Genomic DNA, 27,998 nt, shown 5'->3' on the forward strand with positions numbered 1-27,998 from the left:
TATTACATTTTTTTGTATTAAATGTTTTTATTATTATTAATTAATATAATAGTAATAATATAATTAATATTATTGATTTTCTTATTAGTAAATCCCAAAGCGACGTCGAGAAGATTTGACCTAGTATCTTTTCAATTAAAAAATTACTGAACAATAGAATCAATTGAGATACCTTTTAGAATTATATTAATATTATTAATAATAACATTAATAACATTAATTTTTAATATTATTAATAATTAATATATGTATTTAATAAAAACTTATGAAATTTTATGAACTAGATTTTTTTAATGTGAGCATGCTAATATATATATATATATATATATATATATATATATATATATAGAAGAGACCCGGAAACTATAAATTCACTTATTTTTAACTAGCATTTGCACCTAATGTTGCAAAGGAAACGCTGTAAGGCATAGTGTGTGGAAGAATATTGAAATGTGAATGGGCTATTTTGAAAGCAAGGGTCGATGATAATGAGTTTAAATTGAGGAAGCCATGCCGAAAACCCTATTCAGGGGTTAAAGTGGCTATGAAATGGAATAAAAGTAGTCATAAATATCCATTGAACTTGTTTAGATACCTTAAAGATTGCCTAGTTGAAGATGAAGTTAAACAAAGGGACGGTCCAACCCCAATGCAGCCACCACGGAAACTCTCCAAAACGATATGCATCAACAGCTATGTAGTTTACAATCTCACCAGTGGCATGTCTTCGTCTTCCTAGACTGGACAACCAAAGTTGTTTCTGATATACAGCTTCCATCAAGGCCAAACGCATTCGCATACCTGTGCGTCTGGACTTGAAGTATTTTTTTCTGTTTGCTTAGGTGGTCCAATGCATGTTCTGAATGTAGGGAAGTCTGAATTCTGTTGACTGTCATTCAATGCGCTTAGGAAGTTCTGCTGTTGGAAATTTTGATTGGGCTGCATTGAATTAAGCAAGGCTGAAACATTATTGTTGACGTTGTCGCTGTAGTTGTTCTGCATGTTGTTGAATCTCTTTGCAGGGTTGGTTTCATCGTCCCCATATGCTAAGGAGTGGTCTTCTTGAGAGAATTGAATTTTTTGTCATTTTCCACTGCTAATTCTTCTTGTTTTGGGACAACTTCATATCGGCAATCGCTATTGTTGTCGTTGTTATTGCTGAAATTGTTGTGAGAGAGGTTGGAGGACTGGACTTGAGGTAGTCTGCCGCTGTTTCCATTGCCATCCATGGCTTCATCGTTTAAAAAACCATCTATGAAAGGATCGTCACTCTAAAAAAACCCACTGAAAGAGGTAATTTTGGGCAGTTGCGGTTTGTTTTGCTGATCAATATCACGTAAAGAAGCCATCACTTCATCTGCACTTGGTGATTCATCTCGTTCTACCGCTTGTACTCTCTGAGAATGAACATTTTTCTTGTAAATTCGACACAACACCCAATCATCAAGCTGGAGAACAGAAGTGCCATCAAAATCAACAATACCAATTTTAGTTGAATGAATCAATTCCTATTCATAAAGAATCAAAACACAAGAAGTGTGAAAGGAAAATCATTCATATATTCAAGAAGACATCACTTTGTAGGGTGTGTTATTTGTATTTACACAATTGATTTTTTTATTCAATCAAGTATGCTATTCTCTGTGCTTTTGCTGGTTTCCTTCATCACCACCATCATTGGGAAATTCATTTCCCTTTTGAAGTATGAAACGAGTAGCAATTCCCAATTGATCTCACACTACCACCACAAAGAAGCTAGCAATCCTGATATACAAATCGAACCAGCCATCCTATCAAGCAATCCATGTAGTTCTCAATCTATAGCTTTGATAACCCAAAACTCAAATATTTTATATCTAATATGCACATAAATTTTCACATTAATATGTCTGGATCTCATTCTAAGATCTTTACAGATCTGATATAGAGGTAAACCAGATTTTTCATACTATGACAAGCAATATTAGCAAGTCTTGGAGTCTCTCTTATGTAATGTCTCCTCCTTATTTGATAGAGTTGAAGCTGGGTGAGCATCGACTGCACTGAAGGGATCATCCAATAGATAAATGTCAGCATCGTTATATACTGCTCTAGCCAACTGAATCCTCTGTTTTTGTCCTCCACTCATATTCAATCCTCTCTCCCCAATCTCCGTCATATCTCCATGAGCAAAACTCTCTATATCCTTGTCTAATGCACAAGCTTTTATTGCCTTCTTGTATTAAATTTTGTCCATTGGTTTCCCATAGAGTATGTTATCTTTGACAGTACCACTCTGAATCCAAGCTGTTTGTGCCATGTAGGCAACATTGCCATATACTTAAACCTGCACGTAGTCCAATCAAAAAGTTTATGGAAGAATTTATGTATACAGAAAGCAAAAAAGCTGCATCTACAATCTTGTTGAACTATGAAATCGTTACTTTTGCTCAAGAAGAGTAGTCAATGTTCAACTTACATCTCCTGAAATTTTTTGGATTTCTCCAAGAATTGCATATAGCAGAGTAGATTTCCCTGATCCCACTGGGCCACAAATTGCTACCTTTTCTCTAGTTTTAATGTGCAGATTTATTCCCTTCAATGTTGGCTTTGTCAATGAAGATTCTGGATCCCAGCTGAGTATGGCTTGATTAATTTCGATGGTATACTGGGATCCGGTAAGTGCTTTCCTCACAATAGAATCTGGTCTCAGCTCATCATCTTGTAAGAACTTGTCCAGACGATCGAAGGAGACTTTAACCTGAATTAATATAGCCAAAACTTCAAGTAGCATTCTCACTAGATCTTGTATCACACGGAATGTTGCAAGCACTGTAAATATGGTTGTGGCAGTTAACGGTGGATCCCCTATGATAGCACACCCAACAAAAACTATAGATGCAGTAATGATGGGTGACATCCAGTAGAGTATGGTACCATATGTTCTATTAAACTGTGTTGAATCATCACGCACATGATTTTCTCCTTCCTCTCATGATGGATTCAACTTTCTTTGGGCAGCTACCTCTCTCCCACACGTGCAAATTTTGGAGGACAAATTTATCAAGTTTTGGCCAGACTTTTGAAGGCTGCGATGACTGCATTTTGGCTACCTAGAGAAAGTGAATTTCTCTCTCCTTTGACCGAATAGATTGGGCTGATTTGACTGGGCTTGTTAACTGTTGACTGCTGACTGGTTAGGGAAGCTCTGACTGCTGTTGACTGCTATTGACTTCAGTAGATGTGACTTTGACTTTTGGACAGTGGATTGGGATCATCTATGGCAAGTCAATTTATTGACTTTGACTAATGTATCATTGTACTTGTGGATTTCTCTCTCTCTGAATATTTGATATTATCAAGAAGAAAAGATCTGTGGGTTTTCCCCCTTGTGGGGTTTTTCCTTGGCTTTAAGCCTTTGAACTTTGATGTTTTTTCATTAGTTACTGTCATATGATAATGGTTAATGTGATTGCTAATGAATTAATGGAATTAATAATGAGATAATGGATTAATGAAGTAACTGACCTAATCAAAGAACATGTTAACTCAAAAATTAACAGCAATTCATTTATGGCGTTTGCCTATAAAAAGACATTTAACAAGTTCTTGGCTTCCAACTCAATAACTGAATTATAACATGAGGCAGAAATTGTTTCAGCTATGAATGTGAATGTTGTGTGATCCTGCATGGTCATGCCCTTACTTCAAGCTTCAAACTGGATCCATAGACATTGTCTCCTAATACTTTGACAGCAATACTAGTCTTTTTGGTATGTGTTGTATTGGCATTTCATTCTGCTACTCAGTCTGTCAAAAGAACTCAGTGGATGTAGTGAAAATGATAAGACATCATCCATTGTTTTCCTTTCCTCAAGGAAAGAGAGGTAACTATAAAAAATGTGATGGATGACTGCAATACCCACCAAAGATGCTAGCAACCATTTTTCAAGTAATTATATAGCAGAGCAGATTTCCTTGATCCCATTGAGCCACAAATTGCTACCTTTTCTCCAGTGTCAATGTGCAGATTTATTCCCTTCAATGTTGGCTTTGTCAATGAAGATTATGGATCCCAGTTGAGTATGGCTTGATGAATTTTGATGGTATACTGGGATCCGGCAAGTGCTTTCCTCACAACAAAATCTGGTCTCAGCTCATCATCTTGTAAGAACTTGTCCAGATGATCTAAGGAGACTTTAACCTTAATTAATATAGCCAAAACTTTAGGTAGCATTCTCACTGGATCTTGTATCACACGGAATTTTGCAAGCACTGTAAATATGGTTGTGGCAGTTAACGGTGGATCCCCTATGATAGCACACCCGACAAAAACTATAGATGCAGTAATGATGGGTGACATCCAGTAGAGTATGGTACCATATGTTCTATTAAACTGTGCTGAAGACAACCATTTGAAATCCACAGCTCGGAGATTTTCTATCAGATCTTTAAATTTTTCTTCCCATGCTTGTAGTTTGATTATTTTCATACTATTAAGAATTTCAGATGTTATTCTCAGTCTTTCATCCTGTGCAGTCATGAACTCAGCTTGGCACTTCTAGAGGGTTTTGGCTAGAGGTTTGTTTAGAATGAGAGTAAGAATGATGATGAGCAAACCTGGAATAGCTGCCCATCCAACTGTGGCAAAAAGCATGCCAATTGCTACAGATATTTGCAAAGGGATGGTCCAACCCCAATGCAGCCACCACAGAAACTCTCCAAAACGATATGCATCTACAGCTATGTAGTTTACAATCTCACCAGTGGCATGTCTTCGTCTTCTTAGACTAGACAGCCAAAGTTGTTTCTGATATACAGCTGCCATCAAGGCCGAACGCATTCGCATACCTGTGCATCTGGAATTGAAGTACCAATGCCTTCGAGAGAATGACTCTATGCACTTAACTGCAAATAGACCTCCAACAAGAATAATTTTTTCATTTTGGAAAGACTGTTCTCTACCTGCTAACTGTAAAAAGGACCACATAAACAGAGGTCCAGAAATTGTTGCTACTAATCTCATAAATGCAAATACTCCCGTGACTACCATATCTTTCCAGTACCATTTTGATAATGCTTTGAATATTGTCTGTTTGTTTAATGGGTCTTGGTTTTTCTGAAGATCCCATGCTTCTGCAAATGCCTTTTGAGCTGTGAATGCTTCATCTTCAGAGGGTAAATACGGTATATCTTTGAGTTCCAATGGTTTTGAATAGCCTAGACATAGTAAAGGATCCAACCATTTGAAAGTTAGACGGCTCAAAAACCCTGCTTTACTCAATGGAGTAACTTGGATCTCTTCTATAAAAATACATTTAACAAGTTCTTGGCTTCCCACTCAATAACTGAATTATAACATGAGGCAAAAATTATTTCAGCTATGAAATGTGAATGTTGTGTGATCCTGCATGGTCATTCCCTTACTTCAAGCTTCAAACTAGATCCATAGACATTGTCTCCTAATACTTTGACAGCAATACTAGTCTTTTTGGTATGTGTTGTATTGACATTTCATTCTGCTACTCAGTCTGTCAAAAGAACTCAATGGATGTAGTGAAAATGATAAGACATCATCCATTGTTTTCTTTCCTCGAGGAAAGAGAGGTAACTATAAAAAATGTGATGGATGACTGCAATACCCACCAAAGATGCTAGAAACCATTTTTCAAGCAATCCTACAAATACTAATTCAGATTCTATTCTGAAAGGAGGGAGTTATGGTGGCTTTCACAATAATCTTGCAGTTCTACTTAAGCTTACCATGCTTTCTTAATTGTACTCCAGTATTGAATAGTGTTAACAATTAGCTGACCTCATCTTTGATATTATTAGCCAACCTGTTTAAATGAATTATCCTGGTAAAATTATAATGGAAATGTTTATATATTTACCCGTTAAACCTTGAAGCAAGTCTCAAAAGCATTCTGTCATATAGTCTTGGAGACCGGACTATAAGTTTATGGTCTGAAACATTGTCCAAAGTGAAGACAATGCAGCTTATCCAGAAAACATGGGTACAATTTCAGAACAAGTCAGGAAACATTATTTCCAAAAATGTTGTTTTGAACAATTCACAGAGTTCATTTCAACTTCGTTTGTACTAGAGAAATAAATAAATTCTGTTATGCTCTGGTTGCTGATCATGTTAGAGAATAACTCTCCAATACATAAATGTAATAGGCTATTTAGGGATTCTGTTTTAGAGTACAAACAGCTCATGTATAAGTGCTGTTAAGGATGATTAGCTGTAGGTTAATGAGTTAAAATAGGGAGGTTAGTTGCTGTTGAAGCTGGAATCTTTCAGCAGGACTCCACTACTGTGTTTGTGTATAAATAGAGGTACCTGTGAATAAAGAATTAGTGAAGTATCTTTGTGTGCACATTTTGTATTGCTGCAATATGTATGTTTCTCATTATTTATCAGGTCACACTCCCAGCTGTAGAATCCAGATGATTAACATGTTGGTCTCCTTGTTGGACAATAAGTAAATAAATGTGGAGATCAAGTCATCAGTCTATCGATGTGAATTGTGGTGTAGTTACTGGAGCTGGGATCCACAAATTGCTACCTTTTCACCAGTTTTAATGTGCAAATTTATTCCCTTCAATGTTGCCTTTGTCAATGAAGATTCTGGATCCCAGCTGAGTATGGCTTGATAAATTTCGATGGTATACTGGGATCCGGCAAGTGCTTTCCTCACAACAGAATCTGCTCTTAGCTCATCATCTTGTAAGAACTTGTCCAGATGATCGAAGGAGAATTTAACCTGAATTAATATAGCCAAAACTTTAGGTAGCATTCTCACTGGATCTTGTATCACACGGAATGTTGCAAGCACTGTAAATATGGTTGTGCAGTTAACGGTGGATCCCCTATGATAGCACACCTGGAAAAAACTATAGATGCAGTAATGATGGGTGACATCCAGTAGAGTATGGTACCATATGTTCTATTAAACTGTGCTAAATCATCAGGAACATGATTTTCTCTTTCCTCTCATGATGGATTCAACTTTCTTTGGGCAGCAACCTCTCTCCCACACGTGCAAATTTTGGAGGACAAATTTACCAAGTTTTGGCCAGACTTTTGAAGGCTGCGATGACTGCATTTTGGCTACCTAGAGAGAGTGAATTTCTCTCTCCTTTGACCGAATAGATTGGGCTGATTTGACTGGGCTTGTTAACTGTTGGCTGCTGACTGGTTAGGGCAGCTTTGACTACTGTTGACTGCTATTGACTTTGGCAGATGTGACTTTGACTTTTGGACAGTGGATTGGGATCATCTATGGCAAGTCAATCTATTGACTTTGACTAATGTATCATTGTACTTATGGATTTCTCTCTCTCTGAACATTTGATATTATCAAGAAGAAAAGATCTGTGGGTTTTCCACCTTGTGGGGTTTTGCCCTGGCTTTAAGCCTTTGAACTTTGATGTTCTTTCATTAGTTACTGTCATATGATAATGGTTAATGTGATTGCTAATGAATTAATGGAATTAATAATGAGCTAATGGATTAATGAAGTAACTGACCTAAGAAAAGAACATGTTAACTCAAAAATTAACAGCAATTCATTTATGGCGTTTGCCTATAAAAAGACATTTAACAAGTTCTTGGCTTCCCACTCAATAACTGAATTATAACATGAGGCAGAAATTGTTTCAGCTATGAAATGTGAATGTTGTGTGATCCTGCATGGTCATGCCCTTACTTCAAGCTTCAAACTGGATCCATAGACATTGTCTCCTAATACTTTGACAACAATACTAGTCTTTTTGGTATGTGTTGTATTGGCATTTCATTCTGCTACTCAGTCTGTCAAAAGAACTCAGTGGATGTAGTGAAAATGATAAGACATCATCCATTGTTTTCCTTTCCTCGAGGAAAGAGAGGTAACTATAAAAAATGTGATGGATGACTGCAATACCCACCAAAGATGCTAGCTACCATTTTTCAAGCAATCCCACAAATACTAATTCAAATTCTATTCTGAAAGGAAGGAGTTATGGTGGCTTTCACAATAATCTTGCAGTTCTACTTGAGCTTACCATGCTTTCTTAATTGTACTCCAGTATTGAATAGTGTTAACAATTAGCTGACCTGATCTTTGATATTATTAGCCAACCTGTTTAAATGAATTATCCCGATAAAATTATAATGGAAATGTTTATATATTTACCTGTTAAACCTTGAAGCAAGTCTCAAAATCATTCTGTCATATAGTATTGGAGACAGGAGTGCAAGTTTATGGTCTGAAACATTGTCCAAAGTGAAGAGAATGCAGCTTATCCAGAAAACATGGGTACAATTTCTGAACAAGTCAGGAAACATTATTTCCAAAAATTTTGTTTTGAACAATTCATAGAGTTCACTTCAACTTCATTTGTACTAGAGCAATAAATAAATTATGTTATGTTGTGGTTGCTGATCATGTTAGAGAATAACTCTCCAATACATAAATGTAATAGGCTATTTAGGGATTCTGTTTTAGAGTACAAACAACTCATGTATAAGTGCTGTTAAGGATGATTAGCTGTAGGTTAATGAGTTAAAATAGGGAGGTTAGTTGCTGTTGAAGCTCGAATCTTTCAGCAGGACTCCACTACTGTGTTTGTGTAAATAGAGATACCTGTGAATATAGAATTAGAGAAGTATCTTTGTGTGCACATTTTGTATTGCTGCAATATGTATGTTTCTCATTATTAAGCAGGTCACACTCCCCGCTTTTGAATCCAGATGATTAACATGTTGGTCTCCTTGTTGGACAATAAGTAAATAACTGTGGGGATCAAGTCATCAGTCAATCCATGTGAACTGTGGTGTAGTTACTGGAGTTGGAAAGATATTTGACTAATGTAGTCAAGTCTGGTCTTGTGCTAGCTAAATAAGCTATGTAATCTACTCATATAATCGAATACTGAGACTTTACCTTCTGTTTATATCTATTTGTGTTTAAATTTGAAGCCGAACTGTGACTTAAGGAAATTTTTTGACCTATATAACTTTAGGATGATTTTTGGGTTCAACTGAGTTCCACAAAATTTCAATGCAAGAGGGAAGAAATAAAAGGAGCAAGAGAATACCTTGAGGATGCAGTTATCACTCTAAAAACTGTTTACAGTTTCTATGGTGAAATGATATATACACAATTTTTTGTGATGGTATGGTTCATATAGGCAAAAGACAGAGTTTCATCTCGTTCTACCGCTTGTACTCTCTGAGAATGACCATTTTTCTTGTAAATTCGGCACAGCACCCAATCATCAAGCTGGAGAACAGAAGTGCCATCAAAATCAACAAAACCAATTTTAGTTGAATGAATCAATTCCTACTCATAAAGAATCAAAACACAAGAACTGTGAAAGGAAAATCATTCATATTGATCAATATTCAAGAAGACATCACTTTGTAGGGTGTGTTATTTGTATTTACACAATTGATTTTTTTATTCAATCAACTATGCTATTCTCTGTGCTTTTGCTAGGTTCCTTCATCACCACCATCATTGGGAAATTCATTTCCCTCTTGAAGTATGAAACGAGTAGCAATTCCCAATTGATCTCACACTACCACCACAAAGAAGCTAGCAATCCTGATATACAAATCGAACCAGCCATCCTATCAAGCAATCCATGTAGTTCTCAATCTATAGCTTTGATAACCCAAAAATCAAATCTTTTATATCTAATATGCACAGAAATTTTCACATTAATATGTCTGGATCTCATTCTAAGAACCTTACAGATCTGATACAGAGGTAAACCAGATTTTTCATACTATGACAAGCAATATTAGCAAGTATTGGAGTCTCCCTTATGTAATGTCTCCTCCTTATTTTATAGAGTTGAAGTTGTATGAGCATCGACTGCACTGAAGGGATCATCCAATAGATAAATGTCAGCATCGTTATATACTGCTCTAGCCAACTGAATCCTCTGTTTTTGTCCTCCACTCATATTCAGTCCTCTCTCCCCAATCTCCATCATATCTCCATGAGCAAAACTCTTTATATCCTTGTCTAATGCACAAGCTTTTATTGCCTTCTTGTATTGAATTTTTTCCATTGGTTTCCCATAGAGTATGTTATCTTTGACAGTACCACTCTGAATCCAAGCTGTTTGTACGACGTAGGAAACATTGCCATATACTTCAACCTGCACATAGTCCAATCAAAAAGTTTATGGAAGAATTTATGTATATAGAAAGCAAAAAAGCTGCATCTACAATCTTGTTGAACTATGAAATGGTTACTTTTGCTCAAGAAGAGTAGTTAATGTTCAACTTACATATCTTGAAATTTTTGGGATTTCTCCAAGAATTGTATATAGCAGAGCAGATTTCCTGATCCCACTGAGCCACAAATTGCTACCTTTTCTTCAGTTTTAATGTGGAGATTTATTCCCTTCAATGTTGGATTTGTCAATGAAGATTCTGGATCCCAGCTGAGTATGGCTTGATGAATTTTGATGGTATACTGGGATCCGGCAAGTGCTTTCCCCACAACAGAATCTGGTCTCAGCTCATCATCTTGTAAGAACTTTTCCAGACGATCTAAGGATACTTTAACCTGAATTAATATAGCCAAAACTTTAGGTAGCATTCTCACTGGATCTTGTATCACACGGAATGTTGCAAGAACTGTAAATATGGTTGTGGCAGTTAACGGTGGATCCCCTATGATAGCACAGCCGGCAAAAACTATAGATGCAGTAATGATGGGTGACATCCAGTAGAGTATGGTACCATATGTTCTATTAAACTGTGCTGAAGACAACCATTTGAACTCCATAGCTCAGAGATTTTCTATCAGCTCTTTAAATTTTTCTTCCCATGCTTGTAGTTTGATTATTTTCATACTATTAAGAATTTCATATGTTATTCTCAGTCTTTCATCCTGTGCATTCATGAACTTAGCTTGGCACTTCTGGAAGGTTTTGGCTAGAGGTTTGTTTAGAATGAGAGTAAGAATGATGATGAGAAACCCTGGAATAGCTGCCCATCCAACTGTGGCAAAAAGCATGCCCATTGCTACAGATATTTGCAAAGGGACGGTCCAACCCCAATGCAGCCACCACGGAAACTCTCCAAAATGATATGCATCTACAACTATGTAGTTTACAATCTCACTAGTGGCATGTCTTCATCTTCCTAGACTGGATAGCCGAAGTTGTTTCTGATATATAGTTGCCATCAAGGCCGAACACATTCGCATACCTGTGCGTCTAGAATTGAAGTACCAATGCCTTCGAGAGAAGGACTCTATGCGCTTAACTGCAAATAAACCTCCAACAAGAATAATTTTTTCATTTTGGAAAGACTATTCTCTACCTACTAATTGTACAAAGGACTGCATAAATAGAGGTCCAGAAATTGTTGTTGCTGATCTCATAAATGCAAATACTCCCTTGACTACCATATCTTTCCAGTACCATTTTGATAATGCTTTTAATATTGTCTATTTGTTTAATGGGTCTTGGTTTTTTTGAAGATCCCATGCTTCTGCAAATGCCTTTTGAGCTGTGAATGCTTCATCTTCAGAGGGTGAATGCGGTATATATTTGAGTTCCAATGGTTTTGAATAGCCTAGACGTAGTAAAGGATCCAACCATTTGAAAGTCTGATGGCTCAAAAACCCTGCTTTACTCAATGGAGTAACTTGGATTTCTTCTATAAAAAGACATTTAACAAATTCTTGGCTTCCCACTCAATAACTGAATTATAACATGAGGCAGAAATTGTTTCAGCTATGAAATGTGAATGTTGTGTGATCCTGCATGGTCATGCCCTTACTTCAAGCTTCAAACTGGATCCATAGACATTGTCTCCTAATACTTTGACAACAATACTAGTCTTTTTGGTATGTGTTGTATTGGCATTTCATTCTGCTACTCAGTCTGTCAAAAGAACTCATTGGATGTAGTGAAAATGATAAGACATCATCCATTGTTTTCTTTCCTCGAGGAAAGAGAGGTAACTATAAAAAATGTGATGGATGACTGCAATACCCACCAAAGATGCTAGCAACCATTTTTCAAGCAATCCCACAAATACTAATTCAAATTCTATTCTGAAAGGAAGGAGTTATGGTGGCTTTCACAATAATCTTGCAGTTCTACTTGAGCTTACCATGCTTTCTTAATTGTACTCCAGTATTGAATAGTGTTAACAATTAGCTGACCTCATATTTGATATTATTAGTCAACCTGTTTAAATGAATTATCCTCGTAAAATTATAATGGAAATGTTTATATATTTACCTGTTAAACCTTGAAGAAAGTCTCAAAATCATTCTGTCATATAGTCTTGGAGACAGGACTGTAAGTTTATGGTCTAAAACATTGTCCAAAGTGAAGAGAATGCAACTTATCCAGAAAACATGGGTACAATTTCAGAACAAGTCAGGAAACATTATTTCCAAAAATGTTGTTTTGAACAATTCACAGAGTTCATTTCAACTTCGCTTGTACTAGAGCAATAAATAAATTCTGTTATGCTCTGGTTGCTAATCATGTTAGAGAATAACTCTCCAATACGTAAATGTAATAGGCTATTTAGGGATTCTGTTTTAGAGTACAAATAGCTCATGTATAAGTGCTATTAAGGATGATTAGCTGTAGGTTAATGAGTTAAAATAGGGAGGTTAGTTGCTGTTGAAGCTGGAATCTTTCAGCAGGACTCCACTACTATGTTTGTGTATAAATAGAGGTACCTGTGAATAAAGAATTAGTGAAGTATCTTTGTGTGCACATTTTGTATTGCTGCAATATGTATGTTTCTCATTATTTATCAGGTCACACTCCCAGCTGTAGAATCCAGATGATTAACATGTTGGTCTCCTTGTTGGACAGTAAGTAAATAACTGTGGAGATCAAGTCATCAGTCAATCGATGTGAACTGTGGTGTAGTTACTGGAGTTGGAAAGATATTTGACTAATGTAGTCAAGTCTGGTCTCGTGCTAGCTGAATAAGCTATGTAATCTGCTCATATAATCGAATATTGAGACTTTACCTTCTGTTTATATGTATTTATGTTTAAATTTGAAGCCGCACTGTGACTTAAGGAAATTTTTTGACCTATATAACTTTAGGATGATTTTTGGGTTCAACTGAGTTCCACAAAATTTCAATGCAAGAGGGAAGAAATAAAAGGAGCAAGAGAATACCTTGAGGATGCAGTTATCACTCTAAAAACTGTTTACAGTTTCTATGGTGAAATGATATATACACAATTTTTTGTGATGGTATGGTTCATATAGGCAAAAGACAGAGTTTCATCTCATTCTACCGCTTGTACTCTCTGAGAATGACCATTTTTCTTGTAAATTCGGCACAACACCCAATCATCAAGCTGGAGAACAGAAGTGCCATCAAAATCAACAATACCAATTTTAGTTGAATGAATCAATTCCTATTCATGAAGAATCAAAACACAAGAGCTGTCAAACGAAAATCATTCATATTGATCAATATTCAAGAAGACATCACTTTGTAGGGTGTGTTATTTGTATTTACACAATTGATTTTTTTATTCAATCAACTATGCTATTCTTTGTGCTTTTGCTGGGTTCCTTCATCACCACCATCAATGGGAAATTCATTTCCCTCCTGAAGTATGAAACGAGTAGCAATTCCCAATTGATCTCACACTACCACCACAAAGAAGCTAGCAATCCTGATATACAAATCGAGCCAGCCATCCTATCAAGCAATCCATGTAGTTCTCAATCTATAGCTTTGATAACCCAAAACTCAAATCTTTTATATCTAATATGCACAGAAATTTTCACATTAATATGTCTGGATCTCATTCTAAGATCTTTACAGATCTGATACAGAGGTAAACCAGATTTTTCATACTATGACAAGCAATATTAGCAAGTCTTGGAGTCTCTCTTATGTAATGTCTCCTCCTTATTTGATAGAGTTGAAGCTGTATGAGCATCGACTGCATTAAAGGGATCATCCAATAGATAAATGTCAGCATCGTTATAAACTGCTCTAGCCAACTGAATCCTCTGTTTTTGTCCTCCACTCATATTCAATCCTCTCTCCCCAATCTCCATCATATCTCCATGAGCAAAACTCTCCATAAGAACCTCCTGAGGCAATTCAGTTATGACACACTATGCTCACTGGGCTTCGGATCCCATCCATTCTGGAGCTTTCCTGCAAATTTGACATTGGATGAAGATTGAAAAGATGCACAGTTTTCCTCGTAAGGAATCACAAAATCACGCAGGCTCAGACATCCTCTGGATCCATGGACGATTATATCCATTGACATATCAGAGAGAAACGAACATTCAATAGTTGCAACTCTCCCATCTTGCCAGAGGAAAGTAGCCCCACAAGCCAGAATGACCCCTGCTTCATTGACAACATGTCCAGGGAGTGCAGCTACAGTCTGAGGCATCTCGTAATCATTAGAGTACAAGATTTAAACTTTAATGTTGAGGGCTGGGGAACAAGGAAAAATATTCCATGTTAACCTACAATTTCTTTTAGCACCTCTTCCTCTGGAATATAGGTATTCTGCAGAGTTTGTCAAATTTCTTTTCCCACAGAGATACAATTTCGTTAATGGAGTAGGTTTTGGTAGAAATCCTCAAATACAGGATATCATAAGTCTAAAAATGCAAAGGGAAGAAGGAAAAATATTGCAAATCCTTAACTGCAATTTTTTTCAACACCTCTTTCTCTGGTATATAGTTCTTCTCCAAAGACTTGCTAATTTTCTTCTCCCACAGATCTATATGCTCATTAGTGGAGTAGGTGTTGGCAAGAAGCCTTAGAGTTATAGGGTCATCCACTACCTTCTTTACAAAAGCGACTGCACATCTAATGTAGGATAGTACATTAACAACTAATCAAAGAGTACACGATCAAATTCTAGTCATAGAACACAAACATTTTTTTACCGGAGAGAAGACTTTAAACGCCTTTAGCATTTCCATCTCCAGATATGGAAACTTTATCCCTTGCACTCGCAGTGAAGTCTGAATACCCCAAATTTGGAAAAAATAGCCCCAAAAGATAGTTGAAAATGCAGTAAACTATTATGTCCTTCTCAGTTATCACAAACCACTTGGACAGACGACCTATTGGGACACCCACGAGAAAAAAGAAGTAATTATTCAATAGATTAGGCTTAATGTTCACAAATAGGCGATTATAAAGTAGGTCATGCATCCGGGCATATCCAAAAACAATAAGGCCCTATATGAAAACCTACTGCAATTTTCTGTTTGAAATACAAGATTCTCTGGAACACAAGATGGTCTTGAAAAGCGTTACGAAAGTACCTTACTCTGTTTGACTTGAAATTTTCTTGAGAGTTAGATTTTGGTATCTGGATCATTCTCCCTTTTCCCAGTAAGTCGTTGATCCACATCATCCTTGAACAGGCCCGAGAGAGATTGAACCCCGGCGAGAGGGAAATTATGTCGAAGGTGTTCCGGTTGGTCGGCTTGGGGGAGGGGAAGGTCGGGCCAACATCTTCGAGTTGTCTGACATTGACATCGTTGTTGGCCTGCGGGCGCTTGAAGCCCCGGCAAAACCAAGAAACCACCATGACCTGCGGAACAGTGATCCTCGTCAGAGGGTTAGGGTCTAGTAGCCTGATAAACAAACGCCCGACCTCAGAGGAAAACCAGGGCATCATTTCGCATCGTGGAAAGGTAGGTAGCCCGCCAGGAGCAAGAGCACGAATAGTATGACTCCCAGGACGAGATGTATGCCTTGGTTCCGTCGTATCCCTTCTTGGTAATCACCTCGAAAAGTATGCTTCCTTCAGTTACAACTGCATTGAAGAGCTCGCAGGCGGAGTTCGTAGATGGGTATTTAACTATGCGATTTGAATACCTGCAACTAATTTGTAACTATTTTTTGTGATCGAAGGTTTAGCTTTTCTCAATCGTCTAACATCTAATCGAATGGTACACAAAATGACAGGTAATCAAGGAGGGGAGTTGATTTCAGAGGGAAACGCCTTACGGCGTAAAAATAAGACGGATTGAGTAGTACACCAAATAATTCAATAAAATTCGAAACGATTCGTAGTACTCTAGGGATGATAACGAGAATTAGATGGAAGGAAATGGAATAACATGCGGTGAGAAGTAAAGGAATTGGAAAGTAGTTATAAATTTGGAAAAGAAAAAAAAATGAATTTCTCTTTTTCTAAATCCCTGGACACTTGAGAAAACAGTAAAGGAAAGAATTCAAACTTGAAAATTATTTGTTGGTAAACAAATTTAATAATTTTTTGAAATTAAAAGATATATTAAATTTAATATTAGAAATCCCACCAATTTAATAATTTTTTGAAATTAAAAGATATACTAAATTTAAGATTAGAAATCTATCCTAGATTTTGGAGTTGGAGGGAAATGGGGTGGTTTTTTTAATATTAAATTGAGTTGTAAGTTTTTCATATTATTTATAATTATTTAAATATTTAAATATCAAAATAAAAAATAAAATAAAATAAAATGTATTAGTAATTTATTATCAAGTTTTTTTAAAATTGAAATTTTTTCAATTAAATTTTTATTGTGTCTTATCAAATTTGATATTGAATCCAATTCTATTATAAAAAAAATAATTCAAACACTGATATAAGAATATATATATAAGAATATATATATATTATATATATATATATATATATATATAATGAAATAAATATATATGTTATTGTGGAGAATATTTCGTGACACGTGCATTGGTATTTTTGGTTGTCCTTTTGTCATAACCAAAAGTCAACGACGGGGTCATAAATATAATATAATATAATTGTGGAGATTTCAGTTTCAATTCATTTCTTATTATTAACCATTAGTTAGATATTGTCTTGTCCTCGGTCCCACGTATAAGGACCTGCGGTTCCTTGGCACGCACACCGGCATGAAGTGCGACAGCTCGACTTGGTGAATGAGCGGTTGGATGAAGAAATGCGAGCTCTGACTCCTGCGGTTCCTTGGCACGCACACCGGCATGAAGTGCGACAACTCGACTTGGTGAATGAGCGGTTGGATGAAGAAATGCGAGCTCTGACTTAATGTGCGTGGATACATATGTTATAATATGCATAAGGAAGGAAGAGCGAGAGTTTATAAGGCGTGGGGATGCATGCAAACACACCCAATGGCCGACATACGACTTGGGCAAAGGCCGATTTGCGAAATGGCAAGATTGCGAAGTGTAGGGGCGTTCCATTACATGGAGGACGAGTCGGCTTGGGCAGCTCGACTCACCCTTCCATCCGTATAAGTAAACAAATGCGTGGAGTCATTTGGCATCAATTCATTTGATCTTCACAATGCATACAAGAGAAGTGCGAGGTAGGAAGGTGAAGCCACATCCATAGAGGAGGCGCAGCTCTCTGTGCCCATCCTTGGGCAAGGCCACACGGTGAAACATCGCACAAAGTTGTATTGGTGAAGGCGTGGGTAGAGGTCGCTCGCCATTCAGGTGAAGGCGCGGGTGAAGGTACTGGTGTTCGGGCAGAACGTGGGTGAAGGCGCCGGTGTTCGGGAAGAACGCTTGTGAAGGCGTCGGGCGCTCGGTTGACACGGGTTCTTGGGTGGCTCGGGTGAGCACCCCCTGTCGTACAAGGCTAAGCGTGGAGGTGGAGAAGGGGACTCGGGTGAGATCGCTTGCCCACCATGCGGAGGTAAACGAAGGGTGACTCAAGTGAGGTCGCCCTTCCGTCGGCACAAGGTTCGGCTGTGAAGTTTGGTTGGTAACTCATGTGAGGGCGTGCCCGATCGACTTGGGCAAAGAATCTTGGTTATCACGTGGAGGTGTGAGAAGTTGTAAATTTGGCTAAGTATGAAACTTGGTGTTTCCCAAGTATACTTGTAAAGCTTTGTAACATTAAAAGATTGTATAATATATTATTCGGGCAGACTCATTGTTCAGGGAGTTGCCCCTCCCTTTATACTGTGCAATTGTGTTCTCTTGTATAATTGTTGATGATAATGAATGTGTATGGGTGTTCATTGGTATAAAGGAAACATAATAACTACTTGGTTGAGAAACACAAACTAAGTAGGACATATGGTTAAGCATAGTCTATGAACATAAGTATTGGTGAAAAGAAAGTGTTCGGTGGTGTCACACCTCGCCAAGAGCGGTTGAAAGACTACTGTAGGTGTGGGGGCATGATAGTTGGTATCAAAGCAAGGTTGCTCATGAAGAAGTGCAGATGCATTGAAGCTGATTCAGGGTTGAAGAAGCTTGATAGTTGGTGACAGTGAAGCAGGTGAAGGAAGTTGTTTCGCATACAAGTGGAACAAGAGCTGGTTCAGGTTGCAGACAACTCGGTGAAGCTGTTGGATGGTTGAAACTAGATCGCAAAGAAGGAAATTGTTAGCAATGGCGGGTGAATCTCAGGTTGGGTCTAGTCATGGTACGAAGGATGCTACTATGGAATTCATTGAAAAGGTGTTGGAAAGGATGGAGGACTTAGAGGCTTACTGGACTAAGAAGATGGACTTGGTCAAGAAGGATCAAGAGGCCAATTCGAAGATGAGGGAAGAGCTCGATGAACTCCAGACTCAACATGAGTACACTGATCTTATGTGTACACAACTTGAAGCAAAGGTCAAGGAGATTGAAGAGGCAAGAGATCGAGGTTTGGTAGAAATTGTGAACTTGCAGAAATCTCTTGATGAAGCCAGAGATGAGATCGCGGTGTTGAAGAAGGTCGTAAGGCATAACTCAGGTGGAGGAGTGCCTCATGTGAAAGTCAAGGAACCAGAATCTTATGATGGTACAAGGAGTGCAAAAACTCTTGGAAACTTTCTTTGGGATATGGAGCAATACTTGGAACGCTTGGGTCTATCCGATGATGAGACAAAGGTAAAAGTAGCTGCTCAGTTCTTGACGAAGGATGCTAAGATGTGGTGGTGAAGGAGGATAGATCAGATTGCCAATGGTAGAGCTAATGACATAACTTCGTGGGATGACATGAAGAAGGCTTTGCAGACCCATTTCAGTCCTCAGGATGAAACGTGGGAAGCAAGGATGAAGATTAAGTTCATAAAGTAGACAGGGAACCTACAGACATATCAACAAGAGTTTGCAAGTGTGGTTCTGGAAGTTCCTCACATGGCAGAGAGGGACAAGGTGTTCAACTTATTTATTGGATTGAAGCCTTGGGCACGCAATGAAGTGAAGAGGTAGAAGATTAAAACACTTGAGGAAGCTTTTGATACTGTGGACAGGTTGTTGGAGCATTATGATGAGACTTCTGATGATAGGAAGAAGAAGTCCGATAAGCCGAAAGAGAAGAAGAAGGATGATGCTTCGAAATCAGATGATAAGTTGAAGACGAAGAAAGTCTTGAAGTGTTGGATATGTGCTAAACCACATACGGTGAAGAATTTTCCTTCTAGACCAAAAGTGGCTACTATTGCACAGTCTAATGTGAAGAATGAAGAAGCTTCTGTGGGGATGATGCAGATACTTGGTGCTACTGCTGCTACAGAGGTGGTCTCTCGGAGGTATCCTGAGAGGAACGGTTTGGAGTATGTTCGGATGAAGATTGGGGGTGCTGATATACTCACTATGGTGGATAGTGGGGCTACTCACAACTTCATGAGTGAAGATACTGCGAGAAGGATTGCACTGAAGTTTGTACCGGTGAAGGCACAAATGAAGACAGTGAATTCTTCTCCTGATTGTGTTCTTGGTGTAGCTGAAAAAGTGGACACAACACTAGGTGAGTGGACAGGGAAAGTCGACTTCACTATAGTGTGGATTGATGACTATGAAGTTGTACTGGGGATGGAATTCTTGAAACAATTTGATGCTATGATTGTTCCACATTTGAAGAGGCTGTACATTTACGATGGAAGGGAAGATGTACCCATTGGTGTTCCAACCATTGGTGTGACAAAGCCTGATTGTAAGTTGGAAGTAATGAAAATGGAGGATGAGAAGCGAATAGAAGACATGAGTAAGCGTTGTGTATGGTTGAGACAAAGCTTACCGAGCAGTCATTGGTCATCAGGACACTATCTGATAGTATCTTGGATTTGTCAAGAAGGCTAGAGGAAGTTGATGATGATGATGATGAGACTTATGTGAGGCTAAATGTCTGAGAGGAGGATCGAGTCACTTATCTACAGAGGATGGAGATAGAGAATCATGATAGATGGATTGAGCTTATTAGTGAGGGTGAGCCTTCAGGCTCTACTCCCTCTACATATTCTTAAATGACATAGAAGATGGGGCTCATTGTTAGCTGCTCATGGCACTGAGTCCTTAAAATAGGTTCAGCAGGTATGGTAGATGGTGCAGGGATGGTTCGACATCAAGCATCATGACATGTTGCAGATGGGATGGAGTTTCCATGGACCTGAGCATGGATGAGATTCTTGGTGAGTCCAGGATGTGGCAGAATCCGAGATAGACTGGTGAAGGCATAAGGATGTTCACTCTCATGGCTTGAGCGTGACAGTTGGATTAGCTACCCAACTAGTTCAAACATGGGGTCCGGAAGTGCACGGAGAGATGTTGGCATCAGGCAGACAAGGAGGACAGTTCACAGGATGGGACAACACATGATGGAGATGAGAGTTCTACATATGTTGCAGGGATGTTTGCAGTATGTGGAGGAGTCGATATCATGGACCAAGGATGAGACAGTTGTTGATGTTGATCTTGGTGGATGGATACCAGGATGGGATGTTGTCGAGGATGACAACAATTTCAGGTGGAGGAGGATGTAAGGACTTGCGGTTCCTTGGCACACCCACTGGCATGAAGTGCGACAGCTCGACTTGGTGAACGAGCGGTTGGATGAAGAAATGCGAGCTCTAACTTAATGTGCGTGGAGACATATGTTATAATATGCATAATGAAGGAAGAGCGAGAGTTTATAAGGTGTGGGGAAGCATGAAAACACACCCACTGGCCGACCTACGACTTGGGCAAAGGCCGACGTGCGAAATGGCAAGATTGCGAAGTGTAGGGTCGTTCCATTACATGGAGGACGAGTCGGCTTGGGAAGCTTGACTCGCCCTTCCATCCTTATAAGTAAACAAATGCGTGGAGTTATTTGGCATCAATCATTTGATCTTCACAACGCATACAAGAGAAGTGTGAGGTAGGAAGGTGAAGCCACAGCCATAGAGGAGGCGCAGCTCTCTGCGCCCATCCTTGGGCAAGGCCGCACGGTGAAACATCGCACAAGGTTGTATCGGTGAAGGCGTGGGTAGAGGTTTCCCTCCATTCGGGTGAAGGAGCGGGTCAAAGCACCAGTGTTCGGGCAGAACGTGGGTGAAGGCGCCGGTGTTCGAGCAGAACGCGGGTGAAGGCGCCGAGCGCTCGGTTGACATGGGTTCTTGGGTGGCTCGAGTGAGTGATCGCCCATCGTGCAAGGCTAAACGCGGAGGTGGAGAAGGGGACTCAGGTGAGGTCACTTGCCCGTCGGCACAAGGTTCAGTTGTGAAGTTTGGTTGGCAGCTCGTGTGAGGGCGCGCCCGCCCGACTTGGGCAAAGAATCTTGGTTATCACACGGAGGTGTGAGAAGTTGTAAATTTGGCTAAGTATGAAACTTGGTGTTTCCCAAGTATACTTGTAAAGCTTTGTAACATTGAAAGATTGTATAATATATTATTTGGGCAGACTCATTGTTCAGGGAGTTGCCCCTCCCTTTATACTATGCAATTGTGTTCTCTTGTATAATTGCTGATGATAATGAATGTGTATGGGTGTTCATTGGTATAAAGGAAACATAATAGTTACTTACTTGAGAAACACAAACTAAGTAGGACATATGGTTAGGCGTAGTCCATGAACATAAGTATTGGTGAAAAGAAAGTGTTTGGTGGTGCCACACCTCGCCAAGAGCGGTTGAAAGACTACCGTAGGTGTGGGAATGTGACACCACGAGTCCTGTTGGGAATCTGCCATGGGTCCTTTACACTTCATCAATTTTGTAAAGCCCACAAGAACGTGATTTGCCACTACTTTAGCGATAGTATGATATCCTGAATAATTTCATCTATAATTACTATTCCCTATGCCCTATACACATCTATCCATCTTCTTCTCTCACTTATCCATAATTTCTGCTCCACCATCTGCTGGAGAGCGGGGACTAACTCCATCTTTCTCAATTTCTATTTCTCTCCCCAATCAAAACGATGGAGTCTAACGGACATCTTAATGGAGGCACTAGTTGTGTTGGAAATCTGAGCAACCTTGGAGATCGATGGTCATCATAACATGAGAAAAATTCACTCTAACCTTCTACCTTCTTTTTTTTCTTTCAATTTGGTAGGATTAATTTTTTGAAACTATGTATTTGTTGAATTGAATGGTGCATGCAGATTGGAGGGGAAGGTTGCAATAGTAACGGGTGGGGCAGCAGGCATAGGAGAAGCCATTGTTTGGATGTTCGCAAAGCACGGAGCGAAAATCATAATCACAGATGTTTCAGAGAAAGGTGTCAGAAATCTTGAGGAATCCCTTTCTCCCATTGTGGCAACTTACGTGTGCTGCGATGTGAGCAAAGAAGAAGATGTGAGCGCGACAGTGAATGTGGCCATGGATAAGTATGGCCAACTGGACATGATGTATAACAACACTGGAACTAATGATAGATTTTTGGTGAAGAGCGTGGCAAAGTATGATATGGAGAAATTCGATCAAGTGATGAATGTAAACGTGAAAGGAGTGATGCATGGCATTAAGCACGCCGCCCGCGTTATGATCCCATGGAAGAAGGGGTGCATCATCTCTACAACCAACATGGTGGGTATTCTTGGAGGAGCTGCTCCTTATTCCTGCACTGCATCAAAGCATGCAGTCCTTGGATTGACTAAAAATGGCACAGTTGAGCTTGGAAAATACGAGATCAGAGTGAACACTGTGTCCCCTTATGGCGTGGCCATGGAACTTGTAGTTCAATATTTCAAACAAGGGGATGCCTCCTCAATTTCCGAAGGTGATAAAGCCGCGATGGAGGGCTTCTGCAACAGTATTTCCAACTTACAGGTGTTAGCACCTAAATCTGCCTCAGGCTGAAGGAAGGCAAAAATTAGGGTAACCACAAACCACGCTCAGTCCGGTAGCTAGCCCTACCAGAGCAGGAGAGGGCTCTCCCTGAGTCACGCTCAACGAATAGATGATCGAAAATAGACTGAGATGAATTACAATGCAATATTAACCTTAGGCTAGTAAGTGAAAGTGGATACAAGAAACGATTTTTATGAATGACTGAGCTTCTGGGACGTTATGGGACTGGCGCTCAGCAAAGTACAGAGAATTTAATACAAAGGCACAGATTATTCCGTGAGGCAAGGTAGGCGGAAAATGTAACAATTTAGTTTGAGGTATCGCGGCATGAATAGATTGCTGAAGAAAGTGAAAAGGGAATAGTGACATGAATCCTTTTCAACAGAAGAAGAACATTGAACATGAAATTTTCCCACAGGAAGAGCAATATAAATTGAATTCTACCTAATATCACTCAGAAAATTTCACTGGAAATGAGCATGAAATGAATTATGAAACATAATTAAATACATATGAAGACATAAGAAATACATTTGTTACACTCACAACCACAAGAATCTCATAAAACAGAGCCGTTGCCTTTCATTAATTCTCTGTCAAAAATACACAGTGAAGAAACAAAGTTTCTTTCCCACAGTCTCCCAGAAGTTACAAGCCAACCAACCCTTTGCAAATAGCTTGCATACAATATATAGAATGTGTGAGGAAGAGATAGAACGCCCAAGAGTTGGGGAGTTACTCGAATCATTGCAAAATGGAGATGGAGAGCCAACCATCAGCTACAGGTGCAGCGCTCACAAGCATGACATTTGGCTAGTGTGACCCTTTGCATTCCTTTGCCACTTGGATGGATGCCAATATAGAGAAAAATCTCTTTAAATGCCACCTTTGGTGCCAAAAAACTGAAGTGTAGATGACCGAACCCACTTTTAGAAGTCGCGAACCGAAATTTCGCGAAACGGGAGCAAATTGGCAGTTTTTCCTCTGTGCGCCGCGCCAAATTCTCTGTGCATCGTGCCACTTTGGGGCCTATTTTGGGGAACTTTCAGGTGTCCAAAATGTGCCCAAGTGGTCTTGTTGGAAAGCCTGTCCTGTCTACTTTCCAACCCAACTGGAATTTTTGAATTTGGAGCTCATTTGCCCCTCCAAATCTTCATTCTCCCAAGACTGCTTTCTGTGTGTCAAAAAAGTGGCAGAGAGGCCATTTTTGGGTGTTTTTTGACCTTTAGGAGGCCCATATCTTGTCAAAATTTCTTGCCTGGACACCAGTAGTCGTGATTTTTCATGCTGAATCCAAAAATGCAAACCATTCCTCGATTGGAGCCCTAGAATTTTAGCGTCGCGCCAGTGGCGCGACGCACAGGGAGGAATTTCCTGTTTTTTGTCCAAAAAATCAAAATTTGACCAAAACTTCCCCAAATTTGCTGAAATTTGGGCTGGAGGTTCCCTATGGGGTGCCATGCTGAGCCAAGGAAGCCTCAACCAAGATTCTAAGCCGATCTTTCTCTTTTTCCCTTTTTTCCCTTCTTGTTGCTTTCCTCAATTTTGCTTTCAAGTTCCTTATTCGGGCCTATGCACTCATGTTTCGCACCCTGTAACGGAAATCCATATGTCTCAATAGAGAAAGGTCTTGGTATGCTTTGTCCAGTAGCCTCTCCAAATGCATGTTGACCCTCTTGAGGTTGGCCTCCCGATCCTCATTGATTGTTTACTCCAAAGAAGTGGGCGCAACTCTTCTTCTTTGAGCAGCTTGGCGATGCTCATGGATGTTCTGTAGCTCCATGATCGTCTGTTGGTCCTCAAGCTATTTGTTTCTCCGCTCTAGGTAGTTCATGTTCCATTTGGCCCTTTCCAAGTCTAGGGACAAGGAATCAATCACTGACTACTGCTCCTGGATGATCTCTGTGAGCTCCTCATTGGTTGGTTCTGCATCTGTCTCATCACCCTGGAGGAGAACAAACTCGGTCTCTCGCTCACCTGATGGCCCTTCCTCCTGCACTGACTCCTTACCCTTGCCCTGCTCCTGTGATGCTGATGTCGGAAGCGAGGCCCCTTCCACCCCGAGTGGAGATAACGCCCGCTTTGCTGCTGCAAACAACGGTCTACTGCCCTTCTGGTATGTGATGTACACTGGCATGGTGGCAGTCTCATGGCGCTCAAACTGATGTGAAGGATCCCTCACCTCATGCTCTACCTCTGATACCACCAGTGGAGCACTGAAGAAATCACGGGAGATGAAGTCCTCCCAGGCAATACCCTGCAATCCCAATTGATGGTCCACCAAAATCCAGATAAGAGCAAAGTGATAAACGTTGTTGAGCTGCTGTCGAGGAGTCTTGTGCTGCATGAAATTCTTCATCCTCTCTATGTTCCCACAGATGAAAAATGGGAGGCTCATCATTCGCACCCTGGTAAAGTGCATGAGCAACCTGATGTGATAGGCATAGAGGTGGGAAAACCTTCCCTCAAAACTGAAATACTTCATGATCAACCTCATGAGTGGGGCATACTCATCCCTAAAAAATCTGAATGGAAAAAATCTCGTGAGTTGGCTCAAACAACTGTTCTTGATGTAAGGCTCATAATGATGCCTCTCCACCTTCTTTTTCTTATGCCATTGTTCCCCAATGTTTGGTATTCCTGTTGCCACTGATATGGTTTCCGATGTCAATGTGAAAGTGACCCCAGCCAAGACAGATTGACCTCCCTGTAGATGAAGTGCAAAAAGGTGGGCCAACTCATGATGGACTCTGACATTTTCCACCCTTTGACAAAATTCATAACATGCCAAGTGCTGGAAACAAGACATGGCAAGTGGGCATGCCTGCAGCTCAGTGAGGGTATTTGGCTCATCTCTAAGGTGTCTGCCACTCCAATGATGTCTCCTATGGGCCCTCTCTCCTGAATATATGTCACTATGGGTCTCCCCCTCATAATCTGATGAAACTTCTGATGCCAATACTACTATGCTGCCCTTGAATTCCAATGAAGCTGGTAGTTGCTCTGAAAATCTGCCACCAAGGGGACAATAAAACAAGGGGTATTAGGAGAGGAATGATGAAATAGGGATAGGGTTTAAAGGAGAGATTTATCAGGGATTTGGGAGTGTTTTGGGTATGGTGTTGATGGGGTAGGGTTTTGAATTTGTTTTGGTAGGGTTAGGGTTTTTCAGTCATATGAGGAGGGGCAAAAGGAATATGATTGCAGTGGTGTTAGGGTGATGATTAGGGGAAAATGATATAGGTAAATTAGTTGATAGGGGTGGGATAGAAGGATACTTTGGCAACACTGTCACTGTAGCAAAACCCTAGTTTCTTGATTTTCTTTGTGTCTTCTTTGGTTGGCTTTATCAAAACTTTTGCATTTAATTCCTAGTCTCAAAATCATGTTACTCTTCTCAATTTTGAAGCAAGAGTGAAAGTAGTTGGTTTGCCTTTCAAGTTTGATAGGCGTTCACAAAATTTTTAGGCAAATTTGTGGTTTTCTGGGCTTATACCTTTGTGCGCCGCGCGCTTTGCCCAGTGCGCTGCGCGCTCTGAGTGCGCCGCGCCAGTGGTATTTTTACACTATGGCTGGGCTCCTAGTGCGTCATGCGCCCTGAGTGCGTCGCGCCTCCTCGTGTGTGCGCCGCGCGCTGCCAAAGTTGCCCTGACTTGCTAGGAAGAATAGGGGGAGGGTTTTAGTGGTGGATTTAAGGTGGGTTTCTTCAGAAAAATGTTGAAGGGGAGATGAGAAAGATGAGGGGTGAGGGGCCAAATGGAGTGAAGTGAAACCTTGGTGGCATCGTCAAAATCTTGCAACCCCATCTATTGTTCTTCTTGATGATTTTTCATGGTCGACCTTGTTAGCGCTTGAGATTTCACCCTAGGCTGAGGAAGGTAAACCTTCAAGGCAACATCAAACCATTTCACCTCGTAGCTAGCCCTACGGGGTATGAGAAGGCTCTCTCTGGTCAAACTCGGTAGATCTTTCAATAGGATGAGCTGACCCAATTAGGAACATTGATATTAGGCTAGTAAACTGATAAGGAGGGTTGATTTAAAGTTTTTGGGGTTTTTGGTGGCAATTGGAGGGAGTGCAATTCAGGGTGCGGGGATTGAGCTCAGTTTTTGCAGGTGGGTCTTTGGGGCAAGGTAGGAGTTTGTGCTGATGCCTTAAGCTGAGATGGATGATCAAGGAAGAAAGAGAGGGATCTAAAGAGGGCAAACAATGGCTTTGAATCCTCTTTGGACAGTGGAAAACATAAATATCAAACAAAATTGAAAGCTGAGCATGGCATGCATGAATTCAAACTTTATCACTTTTTTTGTTTGATTAGCAGCAATAGAATAAGAGATGGAACACATAAACACACTTACAATGACAAGTAGGAAACACACCATCAACACAATAATCCACAAGAATCCACAATGATGTCTGCAAAACCTTGGCCTTCCTTTTCCTCAAATTGCAGAGATACAAGTAAAATATACAATAGAGCTTCTCCCTCAAGAGTCCAACCATGAAAATGAGCAAGAGAAGGCATAATATAGATCATATAACTCCTTTCCCCACCTCTAGGGGTCGAGATCAGCTTCCTAGGAGCAGTTTGAACTAATTCTAAACTTAGCACTAGATAATAGGCAGTCAAAACAACTTGCCTCTAAAACTTAGCTAACTCATCCATGCATTAAATATTCACTATTTACATCAAGGAAGCTTCTAGAAGGGTTAAGAGAGATTAAATCTATCAATGTGCCATGAAAATTATCCATACATCCATCATTTACAAGTACAAATGATCAACCAAGGTAAAAAACAGAGTTTGCAGGCCTGAAAAGTCAAAACTGGCAATTTTAGCTCGAGTGGGCGCACCCCCTGCTCGAGTGGTCGCGCCCCTTTGAAGCACGTTTTGAGTGGGTTCCAGTTGTCCAAATCAAGTGCAAAATGGCTCATTGGAAAGCTCTGTGTGTCTAATTTCCATCCCAAGTGGAATTTCGGGATT

General features: G+C 39.8%; 2 pseudogenes; both read right to left on the minus strand.

The window, feature by feature from the left end:
• Nucleotides 1–1,963: 1,963 nt before the first annotated feature.
• On the minus strand, nt 1,964–6,782 carry LOC149210105 (ABC transporter C family member 8-like; annotated as a pseudogene).
• A 3,037-nt stretch (nt 6,783–9,819) lies between these two features.
• Nucleotides 9,820–14,396, minus strand: LOC149210106 (ABC transporter C family member 8 pseudogene; annotated as a pseudogene).
• Between the last annotated feature and the right edge of the window lie 13,602 nt (nt 14,397–27,998).

The sequence above is a fragment of the Pinus tabuliformis genome, chromosome 1_2, assembly GCF_031772625.1.
Source record: "Pinus tabuliformis cultivar Carrire ecotype Pingquan chromosome 1_2, CPIR1, whole genome shotgun sequence".
Lineage (NCBI taxonomy): Eukaryota > Viridiplantae > Streptophyta > Pinopsida > Pinales > Pinaceae > Pinus > Pinus tabuliformis.